The following is a 17,016-nucleotide window of genomic DNA, read 5'->3' as shown; positions in this document are numbered from 1 at the left end:
TTGCATTTCAAAAATCTGTTGTGTCATAAATGCATTAAAATTCACAGTATGTATATATATACATATCTATACTGTGAATTTTATATATATGAATTTTATAATTTTATATACTGTGAAATATATATATTATATGAATTATACTCGACCAATACATGGTCGAAAAATCATTCAATAGAAAAATTATTTGAATGTCCCTTATCCTAAAGTCTCGTTCTCTGCTTCTTCATTATGCATGTGCCCAACATATCGTGGCACAAAATGTCTGTTGTTATCAGCTGCAGGCTATATTACTTGCTATGTTTCTTTCCCGTTTTGCATGACAATTCCATTCGTGTAAAGCATAATGCTGTAAAAGCATATTTTTTTAGAAATGTGTTGTTATTAATCTTTCGCTCATATCTATACTGCGAATTTTAATGCATTTATGACACGAACAGATTTTTTAAATGCAAAAGGAAGTACAAATTAACATAGCCTAGCAACGAGTAATCATTTAATTGACGAATAAAAATAGAAGTTCCCATAAAGATCCGCAATCTATTTATAACGAACTCGCTTAAAATTTACAATGCATATAATAATTATAATTATAATTATATTTAATTATATTTCTGTTTTATGCGCACATCCTTTGCTATGTTTGCATTGTAAATTTATAATAATTATAATTATAATAATTAATTAATCTAAATTGATAATTATTTCGATGCTTTCCTTCTGCCCGATTGCACTACTTTTTCAATAGAACAATGCCCTCGGCAATGCATCTCACTGAAGCTAGTGAAATTTTCGAAATTTATATCTTCGGTATATGCTAGACAAGAGATTCCAAACCGCCCAGAGCATCGCCAGTGGAAAATTAAAATTTCACGAGATTTTGCTCGTGTTCCTGAAAAACCCCATAGAATACGGTCGGAGATGATCGTGCTCGAGGAAATATCAAAAGCATGGCAGCGGAGTACAAGTAAGTAGACCCCCGCGTTTGTACACGGTCGTGTAATCCGGACGCACTAAATTCAAATGCCGGACTGCCATTTCATTTCCGTCTCTGATTACATCTAAAAATTTTATACGCCCGTCTTTCCGAGGTAGATGGCGCAGAACCGGAAACCGTAACTTACGTTGCGTGTAATCTCCATCGACGGAGCCCGGGGTGCTCGCAGTTTATTGAAATATTCATTGTCATTTTTTTTACGGCGCTCGGTAGCGGAGCACCGCGACCGTAACTCGATGGGGCTCGTCCCCTCTTCCTGGAAACGAAGACGCGACCTTTGATTCACGATAAGTACAAGAGCCGTCCGAGTCCACGGATTCAACTACCCAAACCCCTCGTTACGAACCGGCAACGAAATGCTGGTTTTTAGGATGTCGTTAGCCACCGTACAGTGTTGTGACTCGAGGTGACAATTGAACAAAACTCTCTTTTTATGTTCATCGTATGTCACGTGCCTCTATAGCATTGCTCTAACAAATTAACAATTGCTCAATATAACATTTTTTTACAAGAAAATACATTAATATAATAAAGTAATGTAAAATCAAATTAAAATAAGTTAAATTAAATTAGATTAAATTAAAAATCAATGTATCATAAATCATCATTTGCAGAACTGGATTCTTCTTCATTAGATGAAATGGTATTTCATCAGTATTTTCATTTTCTTTCAATATAAGAATAAAAACAAATTTATATACTCTTGAATTTTATATATTTTCATATACATATATTGATATATTCCATTAAGGCGATTGTCTTTTTTGAACTTGTTCCAAACGTTGAAAAATTCCGTTCGTATAACAGCGATCACTGTCGTCAAAAACACTAATATTGTCGCACATTTTCGCATACTCAAATTTTGTCCACCTAATTACGGTTAATCGAAATACTGTACACCGATAGGATCTCCGAAAGACTTTTAATTAAAGAATAACGCACAACAGCATTGAACGTCCATATTTCATAGCGACTGGCATTTACTATATAACTGTCCAATAACGGAGCCATTGAATGCACGTCGGTTTCTGACTCGTTAAATGTCTCAAATGGAGATGCTTTATCTGCGAGGAGGATCTTCAACGTTTCCGGGCTCGCTGAATTAGCGGCGTGGGATATCTGTGTTCAGTGAGCACTGTTCACGGTCTGATGCTACCACTGAAGAATCGTTTTAGCGCCTACACACGTTAAGTGCCATGTCATCCGTATCCAGATGTTGGAATTGATTGTTCAGATGTAGGGACGAATTTTGATCAGGGTTTTCCGAAGAAACACTTATAGAAGAAAAACTTATAGGAGAGATATTTACAAGCATTTATGACAAATACAAATGCACGAAACATAAAACAGAACAGATATCAGAAGGATTTAAAGGCACTGTTGTCTCAGTTTTAACTCATCGTTATTTTTAAGAAAAGGAACAAATTTCCTATTTTTATAAATTACATTAAGTTCTAAATTAGAAAAGTAGAATGTGTGACACTGATTACGAGACTGTAGATTTGTATACTATATACTATACTATACTATATACTATACTACACTATTATACTATACTATACTACTATACTATATTACTATACTATATACTATATACTATATATATAGTATATATATACTATATACTATACTATACTATAGTATACTACTTGTATACTATATACTATACTATACTATAGTATACTACTTGTATACTATATACTATACTATACTATAGTATACTACTTGTATACTATATACTATACTATACTATAGTATACTACTTGTATACTATATACTATACTATACTATAGTATACTACTTGTATACTATATACTATACTATAGTATACTACTTGTATACTATATACTATACTATACTATAGTATACTACTTGTATACTATATACTATACTATATATATAGTATACAAATCTACAGTCTCGTAATCAGTGTCACACATTCTACTTTTCTAATTTTTATTTCATTGAATGTATTCCTCGTTCCATTTGATCGAGCACATTTAATTTATCATTTCAATAAGCTTCATAATAATACATACTAAAGAGTCTGAAAGTGAAAAATAATGCTACTTTGCAGTTCACAGAAGCGAAGAGAAAAGTCTGTTCGATTGTACTTTCAGCCCTGAAATTATACGTATACACACATATATTATGTACTTGTGTTTAGCTAATCGAATTTCCTGCGAACAGAACGTGTAATTAGTGTTCCTGTGTCTCGTAGTAATTTTGCTAGATTCTCTTTGAAAAAAGAAAAAGAACCGTGCGTGCTCGGGAATATAAATTGAAGACGTGACTCACGCAAAACGTGCACGACAACTGGGAATTTAGTGTGTTAAAAATGGACGTATATTTTTCTTGCAGCACTCTGTTTCGCATCGATGGTAAAAGGGGTGTAGCATCCCCGACGTCGCATCCCCTAGAAAGTTATACTTTCGGCGTTCCCCGTCCCGCTCGCGGCCGACACCGTTCGCGGCGAGTTCTCCATAATTTATCGGCGTTATTCGCGTCGTTTCGAGTATACTTTGCCGTCGTTTCGGGGCCGACTATCGACCGGTACCGACGACGCATACAAGCGCAAGAAATTAATTTCGTATGCACCCTTCCGACGCGAGTCGGGATAACAAGTGAATCGCCGGGACGCGCGGGACTTGACATTGTAATCCAGCTTGTATGTCTGATTGAGAACCTTGGCTCGTCCGGGATCGATTGTGGCCGCAGATTCTATCTCGACGGATTAGGGAGAATTGCGAACGCGGAGCGTTAAAAGTACACTCTGACGCGGTCGAAACATTTACATACTTCTTAAACGTTAATGAACGCGACCAATTGTTTCTGTGTATCGCTGAACTACACAAATTATTGTACCTCAATTTATAGCAATTATTACATTACTATTTACATAAGATCAGTTTCCAGAAATCGCTTCATTGGCCTAAAGCATTTATAATAAAGAAAACAACAGTTTTTCAGGAATTTGAGCGTGAAACATAAAAAGCTTCGAGTGCAAAGAGTTAATTCTTGAAAGTGTTGGGGTTTTATTAATTGTTGAGAACTTTTCTGCATGAAAATAACGTCTAGAAAATTTATGTTACGTTGTAAATGCGCTGGAGTAACTCTTTGCTAGTCGTTTCATCTTCTGTGAACATTGATAGCGTAAAGGCATGTATTTCTTCAATCTAATTGCACTTACAAAGCTTTTATACATTGCAGATTCTTCTAAATTTACAGGATAGAATTATTTCTAATTTCTCGTTTTATAGAAGAACTGTGTTCGGATAACTTGCAGCAGTGTGTTTCTTTTTAAACAACTGCACCAGTTTCGTCTTTTCAAACTTGCCTCGCTCGACTATGAACGAGAACTTAGAACGAGATAAAACATATATTGCTTCCAGGAAACTTTATAAACTCGTGCAAGTATCAGATCGAGCACCATGATTATCGATGCGCGGATCGAAGAACTTCTTAACGAGTCTAAAATGTACTTAATGTTTGCGAAAGTGTTGCGTGCTATAACGGAAATTGCATTGCCGTAACGGTGTACAACATCTCACGGGAAAGTCGAGCAGAATTTTTCAACAGATCGAGTGTTACTTACGAACCGGGCGCACGATCGACCTGAACACCTGAGCGATTTTATTCGAGACATCGATCGGCAATTGGACGGTGAAATTCTTAGACCATTCGGGCTCGAGGGTGCAGGGTAACCCGTTGCTAGCTGGAAAGACTCGGGAGGTCAATAATTTGCTGAAGTTACCGCGTGGTCCAGCACCTCTGTGTACACTGAAATTTCCGAAGGAGAGCGCACACTTTCAGCAAATACGAAGTTCCCGCGTGAATTTAGCGCGGATTAAGAGGAAATTTCATCTATCGGAATCCTTTTAAAATGCCCGCCCGCCTGGATTATGGTCTATCGAAGTTAATCGAAACGGTAGGTTCGATACATCGGCGTGCCGAACAAATAACTTTTCAGATTCCGAGAAAGGATCGGTTCACGTGACCTCAGTTCCGAACAGTGAGTGCGATGGTCCAGCCAGTGGGCTCCGATCGATCGTAAATTTCGAGTTTCCCGAAACTGATCAAAGTTTTACATTTTTAAGAGATTGAGTTCTCGGGTGAACTACTTTTAGGATAACTTAGCATTATAAGCTAGCATTTATTAAGTGAATTCAATGGATACGGTGTATTCATTTTGAAACTGTTTCTAGAGAGATCAGGCATGTCTCTATCAGATTTGGGCAAAATTTTATCCGGACGACGGGTAAGAGATGGGGATTAACGAATAACATTTTATTCGATATTAGCGAATAAATATCCAATCGAATAAAAATGTATCTAGTTAACAATTTAACAAACACCGAATAAGATTTTATTCGAATACAAATTCATTTGAATGTTTGAAATTCCTTGAATGTTTGTTATACGAATAAGAATTTATTTGTACAAGAATTAATTCGGAAAATGATCGATTTAAATAAAAATGATAGAATACAGTGTTTTTTCATAATTTATTGACTAATTGTTTCCATGCTAATTGTTACAACTAACTTTTCTTCAACTACTGTATCGGAAAGTCACTTTTGGGTAGATTAGTCATTGATACATAACTAAGTAATCTAAATTTGATTTTTTAAATCATTTAAACAATTGGAAAAAGTTATAAACAAACAATTAATATTCATTTTTACTTTTTTTATTAGATTTGGACGAAAGAAGTGATCTTTGTTCGAAGACATCTTTTCTATCTCGTACAGTTCGCGAATTGTAGCAATAAAATAAAAAATAGTCGAATATTTCGGGATTACTTTCCAATTAAAGTGAATTACAGTGAATTTACGCAAGAATAAAAATGCACAATTCATATCTACATATGTTTTACATATCCTCTAAAATTTCAGAATTTTTTGAATTTTCGTGTTGGGGGGATCATCCCTTGTTAGTAATAAAGCAGCTCACTTATGGAGCAGAATTTTGGCAAAGTCACAGGAGAGTACCGTGAAATCTTTTACCTTTTACTTTCGCAATCGATCGTCTCCGTGAGAAACCAAGAGATGCCAGATAAACAAATTGTTTTGCGATCAAGTTTTCGATATCGAAAATCTCTAAGGTGAAACCGATCGCTGGTTTTCTTAGGTTCGTCGAAGGATAGAAGGAAGAACTGGGAGAGCTATTAGATTGTAAAATCCATTACGGCGTTCTGTAAACATCCGTTCTCCGGTGCGAGCCGATAATGTCACTTTTCAGAATACAATGGTCGGATCTCTCCTCTGTTTGGGATCAGAAGCGTAACCGGGTAGACACTGCTTCCTGGTGTTTGCTGGGCCCGGCATTCTGGCATGCTGTGTTCACGAATTACACGTCCTCCGACTAAACTTGTCCTGCTCGGCACGGTTAATTGCGCAAATACCTTTTGTGCAATCCGTCTAGTAAGAAGCATTAAATCGTTCCATTAACGACGGCTTTGAACGCATTGCCTGAGATATACGGCTGGTGACCGGGCATTAAATGGTATTGCTGGTACACAAGTGTTTCTATTCTATCTCTGTAATTGCATAATCGTGCCACTCCTGTTCATATGCAATAGCCTTTCTTCTGTACTGATGATATTTGATCAAATACAATGAATCTTCCATCGTTTTTTCAAACGTAAAAAATCATTAATATCTAGCGTTTCCACAACAGCTTGTAATATCGAACTAATATCGAAGCAGACACTGTTTTATTTTTAATCTCTGTTTCAAGATATAAATATTGTAAATAATTGATAAAATGTTACAGGATCGGTTAGTCACGCTGCTTTAACCATCGAAATCCTGTTTCGCTCTCAGTCGAAGATAAATTAATCCGCAATTAAAATATTCTCTCTTCTCATAGCGGGTGCAACAAAGAAGAATAGACATTGTTTCGCACAGCTCGCGCTTAACACATTGTTGGCTGCATGGAGCTTGACCCCGAAAGCATTGCCAGCTCCTTAGCAAAATGGATCGGGTTACTAGACGATGATGGATGAACGCGGGGAATAGAAAATCTTGGCTACGAACAAAGCGTACGGTAGCAACGTAGTACACGAACACGAGGGATAAGCAGGCTGAAATAAAAATGACTGCCAGCATGAATTATAGTCGCAGAGCGCTCGTGGCTCCTTATTCGGTTAAGTATTTTCTCACAGCGGTCCGTGCAGTCGGGGGGCATCCACGGCGAACTTTCCAAAATTACCTTCTGGAACCTGTCTATATGAAGATGGAATTTTTTGAGAGGCTGAAACTACCAAGTATTCGTTAAATTATTAAAAACATCCGTTAGGCTTCAAGCAGTGTGGGTACAATGTTTCCTGAATCTGGTTCTTGAAGCAAACATGTCGTTAATTTACAAACATTTCGAAACTATTCATGCTGAATTTTGTGACTAGTCTCAAGAACACTGTCACATTACACTTTGATTTATCAAAATTATTGACCCTCACAAAATGTAACTTCGTTCATCATTTTTTCCCAATCTATTTGTTAAGGTGCTCCATTTAGTCGCAATAATTAATCAATTCACAATAATTCTACTGCGGATTCATTTGGATTCGAGCTCGCTGTTCCAGAGTCAAACGAAGAAACACATTTTTGTTCAGTTTCTGCTACGCCTGACAAAAAGTATTCGAACATCTTTTAAGACAAAATAACTTTTTAAAGACAGGACTAAATAACTTGTACTCTTTTTAATGATAAAGAGACTAGTTTCCTGTGCAAAGACTGAGATACTTTTTCCATATTTTGCTGTTACTTGGAACGACGAAAATGATGAGAAAACTTTCGCTTTTTAATTGTTTTATCTGAACCTGAAGCAAAAATTTTAAAAATACGTTTTGTAGATTTCTATTCTAGATATACTAGTCATTACACAGAGCCTTTAACATTTCAAAGAAATTCAAGTTATTTAGTCCATTTTTGAAAAAGTTCTTGCGTTTTGAAAGGTGTTCGTATATTTCTTTCCAGGGATTGTCTTTGCAATGTTATACTATATTATACTATACTATACTATATACTATATTATACTATACTATACTATATACTATATTATAATATACTATACTATATACTATATTATACTATACTATACTATATACTATATTATACTATACTATACTATATACTATATTATACTATACTATACTATATACTATATTATACTATACTATATTATACTATACTATACTATATACTATATTATACTATACTATACTATATACTATATACTATACTATATATACTATATACTATATCGTCTAGACAAGAATCATCGTCTACACTGGAATGAACATCTTCATCGATTCTGCCACTTATTTAAGGTGTACATTGATTAGTCATTAGGTAAGTTAAATGACGGAAATAGCATCGGGATGTTATTAAGAATTATTTAGCAGCGGCATTTCGATTCGGATGAGGCAGAACTGGCGGAAGCGATATCGCGGTTCCACTCGCGATTTATCCTGTCGCAGATTTCGCATGTGCGGCCGTGCATGCCAATACAGCATGACCGCGCCGCTACTAGGTTCGCCCGTGCAACCTGCGATTAAAGTATTAAATATTTAATAGCGGCTCACGCGTCCCCATAAACAATCGAGTCGTTTATCGGGGATATGTCCCTACACGAGCCGTTCTACGACGTATGGCGCGACCGATAAATATCCCTTTTTCAGAGCTTTAATTTTGACGGCAGATCAATTTTTCAATCTATCAGGAAATTTTTGTAAACAAATTATGCGTCATAATGCGTGTATAACGTCAGCCAATCGGAGACTTCTCTTTAATTCTGCTGGATTTATAATAAGAGAAATTAAATATCATCTTTATATTTAATAAACTAGCTATAATATCACTAGATCAAACACACACACACATACACACGGTAATATAACTAATCAATCATCCGCACCATCAAACAGAAATCGTTTCATTCCAGTAAGGAAATTATTAAGGACGAAATATCGCTAATCAACGTAGCCGTGAAATAAATAGTGCAAGGAGTTAAGTAATAAATTCGATAATTAATCCATACTTTTATGCTTCGTAAATGAATTTAAATCAACCAGAGACTGCATACGAATTCTGATAATCGTATACTAATATAACGAACGAATTCGGAAAAGTTTCTCGCTGTCAAGCAACATAAAAACAACAGTGTCTTGCTTAAACTTCGCAGCCTTACGTTTGAGATTAATTACTATATTCAATTTATGATCGCTACTCTGTACCTACGCCGGGAATTCGAAATATTTTCGCAAATTCTCGTTTATTAATTTGTCACCCGGGCTCAGAATATCCGCGAAATCCAACGCTCCCGGAGCAGCTAAAATACGACGGTATCCCGACGACTGAAAAAAGTCCGCAATCTCGGCGGTCCGGATCTCGTCAGACCGGCCGATGACAAATTAATCTGGCCGGAACGATTAATTAAAATGTATTATAAGTCTGGGTCACAGTGGCACGGCATCGTGCGACGCGCCAACGGGCGCAGCGCACTCGATTCATCATGTTTTGTGTCGCTGCCACGTCGATGATAATAAATCCCTGTCAAGCCGGTTCGGTGGAACCGAGACGACGAAACCGGCCATAGCCGAAGGACAGCCGGCGGCAGGTGAACAAAAATAAAAAGGATGCGTCTCTGTTTCATCTACATTTCCTGCAACAGTCCTGCGACCGGTCACCTGTCGCGCCACGCTGGATGTTCCTCTCGCCTCTGTTCCCCAAACCCCAGCGACCGTCGGCCGTCGACCGTCGAGGAACGTATGCTAAATAATGATCTATGATACTCTAGTGGGCTGCAAATGTACGTCCGTGTTGCCATACACCTATACCGTGTATCTACGTCGATGAAAACGAAGGGTGCAAGAGAATATCACCCTCGACCAACCCAACCCCGCACCCCGTTGACCTCTCGTTGTTCCTAGCTCGTCGAAAGTGCAGGTGAACGCGTACACGTGAAGTGCGAAGATATATTGTTTCTCTCTTCGAAAACACTCGCCCTCGAATCTGCTCGTCTTGATTTTTTTTTCAATGGAGACACGGATTACCAGAGATAATATAAACATCAATGGCATCCAATAATTATCACTGTTTTTGCATGTCGTTCTATCCCTACTTAACATTTTCTACATTTGGGGAGAATTCTCGGGAATTAGTAAATCACCAAGAATGAAAACGCTAATCACTTTTGTGCGGTTTAGATAGCAATGATGTTTTTAAAAAGAATCATGCAACCGTAAACCTCGACTCATTTCTTCTCTCAAATGCATTCACTTGCACAAGTGCGACACAGTCATTTTAACAATTTGTGAAAATTTTGATAGATATCCCACAATTTGTATAGAATCGTAATGTGTGTGTGTGTGTGTGTGTGGCGTAAATTTTTTAATTATATTTTCGAAAACTTTCACTTATCTCTTAAAACGTTCAAACGTCAAAATATTAAAAAGACAAGTGAAATAAACTATAAAGTTAACTTGACTCTAAATTATCTTAATAATAAATTTGGTCAATATTTTTTTATGAAGTATAAGTGAAAGTAATTATGTTTTACTCGTGCAGTATTACTTTCATTTTTTCAGATATCTTACGCCTACGTTAACGTACAACCTTAAGGACCTTACATTAAAAGAAATTGATTTTTTGCCCGGTTTTTTTTTTAAACCGTGCGGTTTACATGGTGAAGCAAGTGAAGAACAGATTAAGGTTTTTGATCGAGATTACAAATGTACGTAAATGCTGAAACGACTTTCTCCTCTTGGAAATTATTAGTTTGCTAATTGTCTGCGAAATGACCAATTATATAAAGTGGGACAGTTAGTATTATCGATTAATTGAAAATAGAGTATCAAGTTTGAAGTCCAATGGCGAACACAGCGGAGGTGTTTGGTTTTGACCTCAGGCTCGAAGACAAAGCTTTGACTTACAGGTTACAAAGCGACCGCGTTGCTGGTGCGTCGTGTCTTGGTCGGATAACATTGTTACGCGTCGCGTTCATGATAACAAGAAGACAACGGAAGTGTCTTCCGAGGAACACAATTGATAGCATCCGATCTCGTCTTCGAGAAATAATGTGTCATAAAATACCGTGTCGATATCTCTCACTGTTATCCTTTTTGAGGGGATGAAAGCAGTTTTTAACGTGAAATAAATAGCCTGTTTAAAAAATTATTACATGTTATGCCGCGAATAAAAACTTTTTTTTTATCAAAAATAATATTGCGCGAATAAATTGTAACTGACTGAATAATTTTATAATACCTGGTGAAAATATTTGCACAAGTAGTGGCAAGTAGAAACCCCTTTCGCAGTAATTGGCTGCCGAAAGCCGTGATTTTCACGAACGTTCGCAGTTTAGTAATTAGCCAATAATACCAATAAACGAACGTATTTCATCAATTATCCAATTTGCTTTGCAAATATAACAGTATATGCATATGCATGTTGCCGAAGTGTCGATGGACGATCTTATGCATTTATACAGAATACTAATATAATTAATTGGCTCGTCCAATAACACTTTCCATCGAATGATTAAAACTGCAGCCCCAGGTATTTCTTGGATCAGTTCTCATAGTGAGCGTTCACTGTTAACCTCTCTGACCAAATACTAGAACACTTTTACACTATAACATTCTTAATTGACAAAAAAATTCAGATTGTATCCTGACCTTTCAATATTCAATCGTAAATGCACCAAAAAATTTAGAAATCAATCGCAGTGGTCCAAAGGGAATTACAAATACAGCTAAAATTTAGAAAGTCAAACATGGCAGCTGCGACCATGCTATTCATGTATTCATTGGTGCCATAAGGTTTTAGGATGGCGATTCTAGGCTCGTTGGAAAAAAAAAGAATTTGCGATATCGAGTCAGGGTAGTTTCGGTCATCAAAAACATTTTTTAATCTCAATAAAATTGATAAAGAAACCTTGAGTTTTCTTCGGAAGATCAAATGTATGGTTTGAACAATTATGGTAAGAATTTGTAGAAAATAATGAATATTATATATCCATTGTAGAAAATAATTAATATAATATCCCTTGTAGAAAATAATTAATATAATATCCCTTGTAGATAAGAATGATCGTAGAAAAAATTGATCTAATATTAGTGAAACCTTCACCGAAATAATTTTTCACAAAAATTGTTAATTTGAAGCCTATTGGAAATCTAGACCCTAGCCCTTTGCGGGCGAAAGCAGTGACCATTTCCGTAGCGAACCCATCAATTTACATTGCAATTTCGCGGAGCCTAGGAACCGCGAGTGCCGCTCGATTATTGTGCCCCGGTGTTTTGCTAACATGCTCGAATGCATTATGAATTTTCTATTTCTGTATTCCTGCGGGAACCAGCTGGGAACGGTGCGTGTGACCGCAATGCCATCACGCGCGAGGGATGAAATCCGAAGCACGAAGAAATATATTATTTTCAATTTAGCGTTTCACGCAGCTGCTCGTTATCGATTCCGTGTGTCGTTCGCTCCGCAGAAAATATTAATTCATTCGCGGGATCGTTTAAATACATTTCACGGCAAACGAGAATTTTAATATGGCGCGGTTTCGAGCCTCCCGCTATCTTCCTCGAGGGGACTCGCATCAAAATCGCATTAGACATTTCGGTTTGCCGTGCCTGAACGAATGAAATCCACGCCGCCCCCGTTTTTCTGTCAACCACTATCTTTTCCTTAACTTTCCTGCGCCGCCCCGGAGAGCCTGAATCGTATAACCCATTCGATTTCTTTCCCTCAACGGAGTTTATCGATACGGAGAACTTTATTCTACATTCTCCTTCACTATTCTCGATTATTTCAATCGAAATTTCGCCCTTGTCAAATATTCATGGAATCGGAGATTGTACGTTTATAAACAGATGGTATTGCTTATATTTTTGCTGTACATTCTGTATATAACGTGTTCATTTGGAAACTTCAAATCTAAATATCTCGAAAATAGCACATTTTCGGTAAAAATGTTAAATACAGAAGTTAATTTCGATTATTATGTTTATGTTTTTACTGATCGCTTTGAAGATTATTTGGAGGGTAAAGATTAAATATTGATAACTAGATCACCCTCAATGGTGTAATATAATAATTTCTCAAGAGATTATTTTACGCAGAACAGTCATTGACTTCTTAAACCTACCTACACAGATACTAATTTATTACTAGACCGCAGATTTTTATGCAAAATAAAAACTATCTGCATTAATTGCAAGATCTAACAGCTACAATGAGTTGCTAGAAATATAACAGTGCTTGAAAATTCTTTATTCATTGCTATCTTCGTGCGATTCTATAAACGCATAAAGTAGCAGTTAATTGACAAGGAAAAATATCCAAATTCTAAGAATCAAGAAAATCGATATTTACCAAGTGACTATAAATTACTACACTCACTCATTACGACATTCCACAGATTCTAATTCGTCAGCCGAACAAATATTGGCGACGTGGTAGAACGATTCGTTTCGCAGTTCCTCCAAAATTTTCAAAGGTGTATAAAGACGTCTTCTTCTTATCAGTCATGGTTTTACCGTGCTTATTGTAATTTATTATTGCAACAGCAGTTCTTACGTTACAAACGTGCTCCACTGCTAATAATTCCGTCGTAACACTCCTCGTTGGATCGCCATAGAATAACTTCCCATCTGGTTGATCGCACCATCGTTCCGCATACGGCGTTGAAAATCGCAATCGTTGTTGCTGACTGAAAGCCGTCGATTTTCTGGGCCATTCAAGACGTCAGAATTTCGCGCTCCATAACGCTGGTTAATTTAATTTCCGCGTCGATCAGTAGCCGATACGTGTGTCGATCGATACAAGTTACCGGCGAACGATATTATTCACGCGGCGAGTTTATGGCTGCGCCCGGCGCAACCGTTTTATTCCCACTAAAATTCCTTTATACGCTGCCCGGGGTCGATTGTAATATTTTTCGCGTGCCATCGCAGGGCCGGCGACTGGTCGCTCGATCGATCGATACGTTCGCGAAACAGGGACTATTAATTGCGCAATTTCCTATGGACAGGGTCTCATAATTAGAAAAATATCGCGGGGGTCCACGAGTCCCGCGCCGCTCGGGACAATGCGGCGACCCGTCGGTGCCCGAAATTAATTTAATAGAAACGTTCCCGCATAGTCCATTAACTTTTATCTCGCGGCCGCACCGGTGTCGTTGTCGCAAGCGGATCATGTTCGCGTCCGCTACAATTGCGGCCGATTGATTCGAGCTCGTTTGATCGCCACGGTTAATACGATATGCTGCCCGATCCAGATCCACTGGCGCCGCTGCTCTGCTACCTTGTTATCTAGAAAAACAAATTCTGCTGGCCGTTCCGCACGGTTTTCCACCGTTGCTGGAACTATGGCGTCTCTCTCGGCGCTATTAGCACGCTCGAACTGTTTGTCGCTAATGTGGCTTGCTCACGTACGCCGTCGGCTCCGTCATCCCCGTAGATCGAGACCAACGTCCACGCCGAGAAATTTATGCGCAAGCCGTGCAACACTCACGAAAAGCACATTTGGCCGCGTTTCCGTCTCGTGACCGGCCGCGCTACGTTTACGTACCATTACTGCGGCATTTGATTACGAAACGGCCAATTTAATCACGACATCTTCTTAGCTCCTCTCAACGCAATTTATTCGCCGGCGATTCTATCTGGAAGTACGATCCAATGTTTCTTAGTTTCAGTGGATAACGCTGTTATTCGAATGAATGCTTGTTAGGGTAGCTACTGCTGATTTTTATGCTTGCGTAGAATTTTAATATTTTTGGAATATTATATATAGGATATTTATATAGAATAGTATATTTGGAGCACCTTCTAAAAAACAATAACTTTTATTAAAACTGGACTAAATCTTTCTTTTCTTTCTTTTTATTTATTATGTCCAACTTTTATTTATTATATGTCGCCTTTCTTCCTCTGTTGTTTTTTAATTGATTTGGAAATATTAGAGCGACTAATCACTAGTTTACTATATATAGTCACTAGCTTTCTTAATTTTGCTCTTTTTAATTATTTGGAGTGACAAAAAGAAATAAAAAACTCGTGTTCTCTAACTTTTATTCGAATAAAAAGTTACTCAACGATTAATCGCATTATTATTCGAATAATTTTACAATCTATATTCGAATAATTTATTGCAATAAAGAATCAATAATTATTCGAATAAATAGATTGATAGTAAATCAGTAATATACTATATTTGTCTGTATATTTGTCTCATGAATTTCATTGTTCGGAGTCCGGACGAGTGCACAGCGCTTTTGCGTCACTTTGACGAGTGACATTTTTGCACAGAAATGACAAATTTTACTCGTAATTCCAAATTAGTGGATAAATTCAAGATTGTACATTTATTTATTTTTATTAACAGTATCCCGTGTTCGTTCGAAACTATTGTTTGAAATGAACTGAACATTGAACACGTTTTTCTCGTATAATTATTCTGGTATAATTTTCAAAGATTTTCAAAATAGTAGAATGATCAACACATTCTGGCGAACATTTGTACTACTGAAATATTTAATACATTATAATGAATATTCAGAAATTCAAGAATTCGCGTACGGGGGCTGTTTTAATGATATTGTTAAATCACCGCACCATTCAATTAATATCGCAACTAAAGCAGAATCTCCTGTGTACCCTTGTGCAACGATCAAGTATCCTATATTTATAATCATGCCTTGCGGGCACGTATAATTTTATCTATGGATCAAAATTTCTGATAGGAATAATTAGACATCGTGGAAAATTCATCGTAATTACTTCGCATCGCTAACGCGTCGTAAAATTTGCTATCGGCGAGAGGCGATAATGAAGTTCAAGTTTCTGGAACGACGAGACGCGCGACGTGGCCCGGGTCTTCTCCCGGACGAAGCCTTAAAAATAATTGGTGCTTCTAAATTGTTTATTTGCGAGTCTCGCGGCTTCGAAACTCTGTTTTCGCGTTTAAGTAAGTAATTTCGCGTTTTATTAAGTAATCGAACTCTTGTTTTGTGCATTACTACTACGCTGCAAGTTTTTTCACTGTTATATCAGATTCCAAAGTGAAGCCCAGTAATTGTAAGTACGTTTGGATCTGCAGAATTTGAACTCTCAACGCGCTGGGACCATACGAAAAAAAACTAGTGATGCTGAAAAAATGCATAGCGTTCACAACTGCCATTACGAGTATTTCATAAGACTCAACGTTTTCATAAACTTCCGAACATCAAAAGTTAATAAATGAATTAAAACTGCGATTGCTGTTACTAGTATGTCATAAATTATGAATATTAAACATATAAAAAATTATGAGATTCATTTCTAAAAGATTACACACTATGAAATGTTAGATTTTATTACTTTTATAAAATACCGCAGATTATTTGTTGTATCCGCAGTAATACACACTCTATAGAGAAGACAACTGCGAATGAGAGAACTATTAAACACAATTAAATTCATATAGTAATACCTGCGCTTATTATCTCTGTACGAGTCAACATTGCAATTTAACTCGGTATTCCCTTATTCATTTTAATATAACGTAATATAAGTAGAGAGAGCTGAAAGTCCGTCAGAAATACGTTCGGCGGCGGCGGATGCGTTAACGACAAGCCGCATCGAACACCGATGCTTATTTAAATGCTCGCGAATTCTACAGGTTCGGGCAAATTTTCGACTCGACGCCGCTGCGCTTAATATTATATAGTATGTAAATGCTACAATCCGCGGCGATTAATTTACTTTGCCCGCGGCGACGCGGAGCTTAATGTCGGCGTCCGTGGGTTTACAAAACCGGGATACGGCAAAAATTTCCCGCGTAATAATGCGCGCAAGTTACACCGTAATTTTCCATAAATATTTACAACCGTACGTCGCGTTGTCAATTACGAATGCAAGTTTAATACGGTGTATACAAACTGTACGCGTTAATATCATTCAATTACAACGGCGGGAAATGCGAGCGCAAACGCGAAATGAAATTAGTTGTCCTGTTTTCATTGGCATAAACTAT

The 17,016-nt window shown here is 37.2% G+C and overlaps 1 protein-coding gene and 1 long non-coding RNA gene across 6 annotated transcripts in view; one reads left to right on the top strand and one right to left on the bottom strand.

Annotated features, from left to right (window-relative positions):
• Positions 1 to 17,016, top strand: part of LOC117229670 (uncharacterized) — a 447,677-nt gene that overhangs the window by 44,019 nt on the left and 386,642 nt on the right. The gene's annotated exons all lie outside the window — the stretch shown is intronic.
• LOC117229672 (uncharacterized) overlaps positions 1 to 17,016 on the bottom strand; it is a 190,080-nt gene that overhangs the window by 158,198 nt on the left and 14,866 nt on the right. The window contains exon 3 of one of the 2 annotated variants that reach the window (XR_004492611.2): positions 9,012 to 14,665. The exons of the other annotated variant lie outside the window; for it this stretch is intronic. This is a non-coding gene — a long non-coding RNA (uncharacterized LOC117229672). Of the gene's footprint in view, positions 1 to 9,011; positions 14,666 to 17,016 lie in introns of those variants that run through there. 2 annotated transcript variants of the gene reach the window in all.

Source organism: Megalopta genalis, chromosome 3 (genome assembly GCF_051020955.1).
Source record: "Megalopta genalis isolate 19385.01 chromosome 3, iyMegGena1_principal, whole genome shotgun sequence".
NCBI classification, from domain to species: domain Eukaryota; kingdom Metazoa; phylum Arthropoda; class Insecta; order Hymenoptera; family Halictidae; genus Megalopta; species Megalopta genalis.
This window is presented reverse-complemented; position numbering and strand designations above follow the sequence as displayed.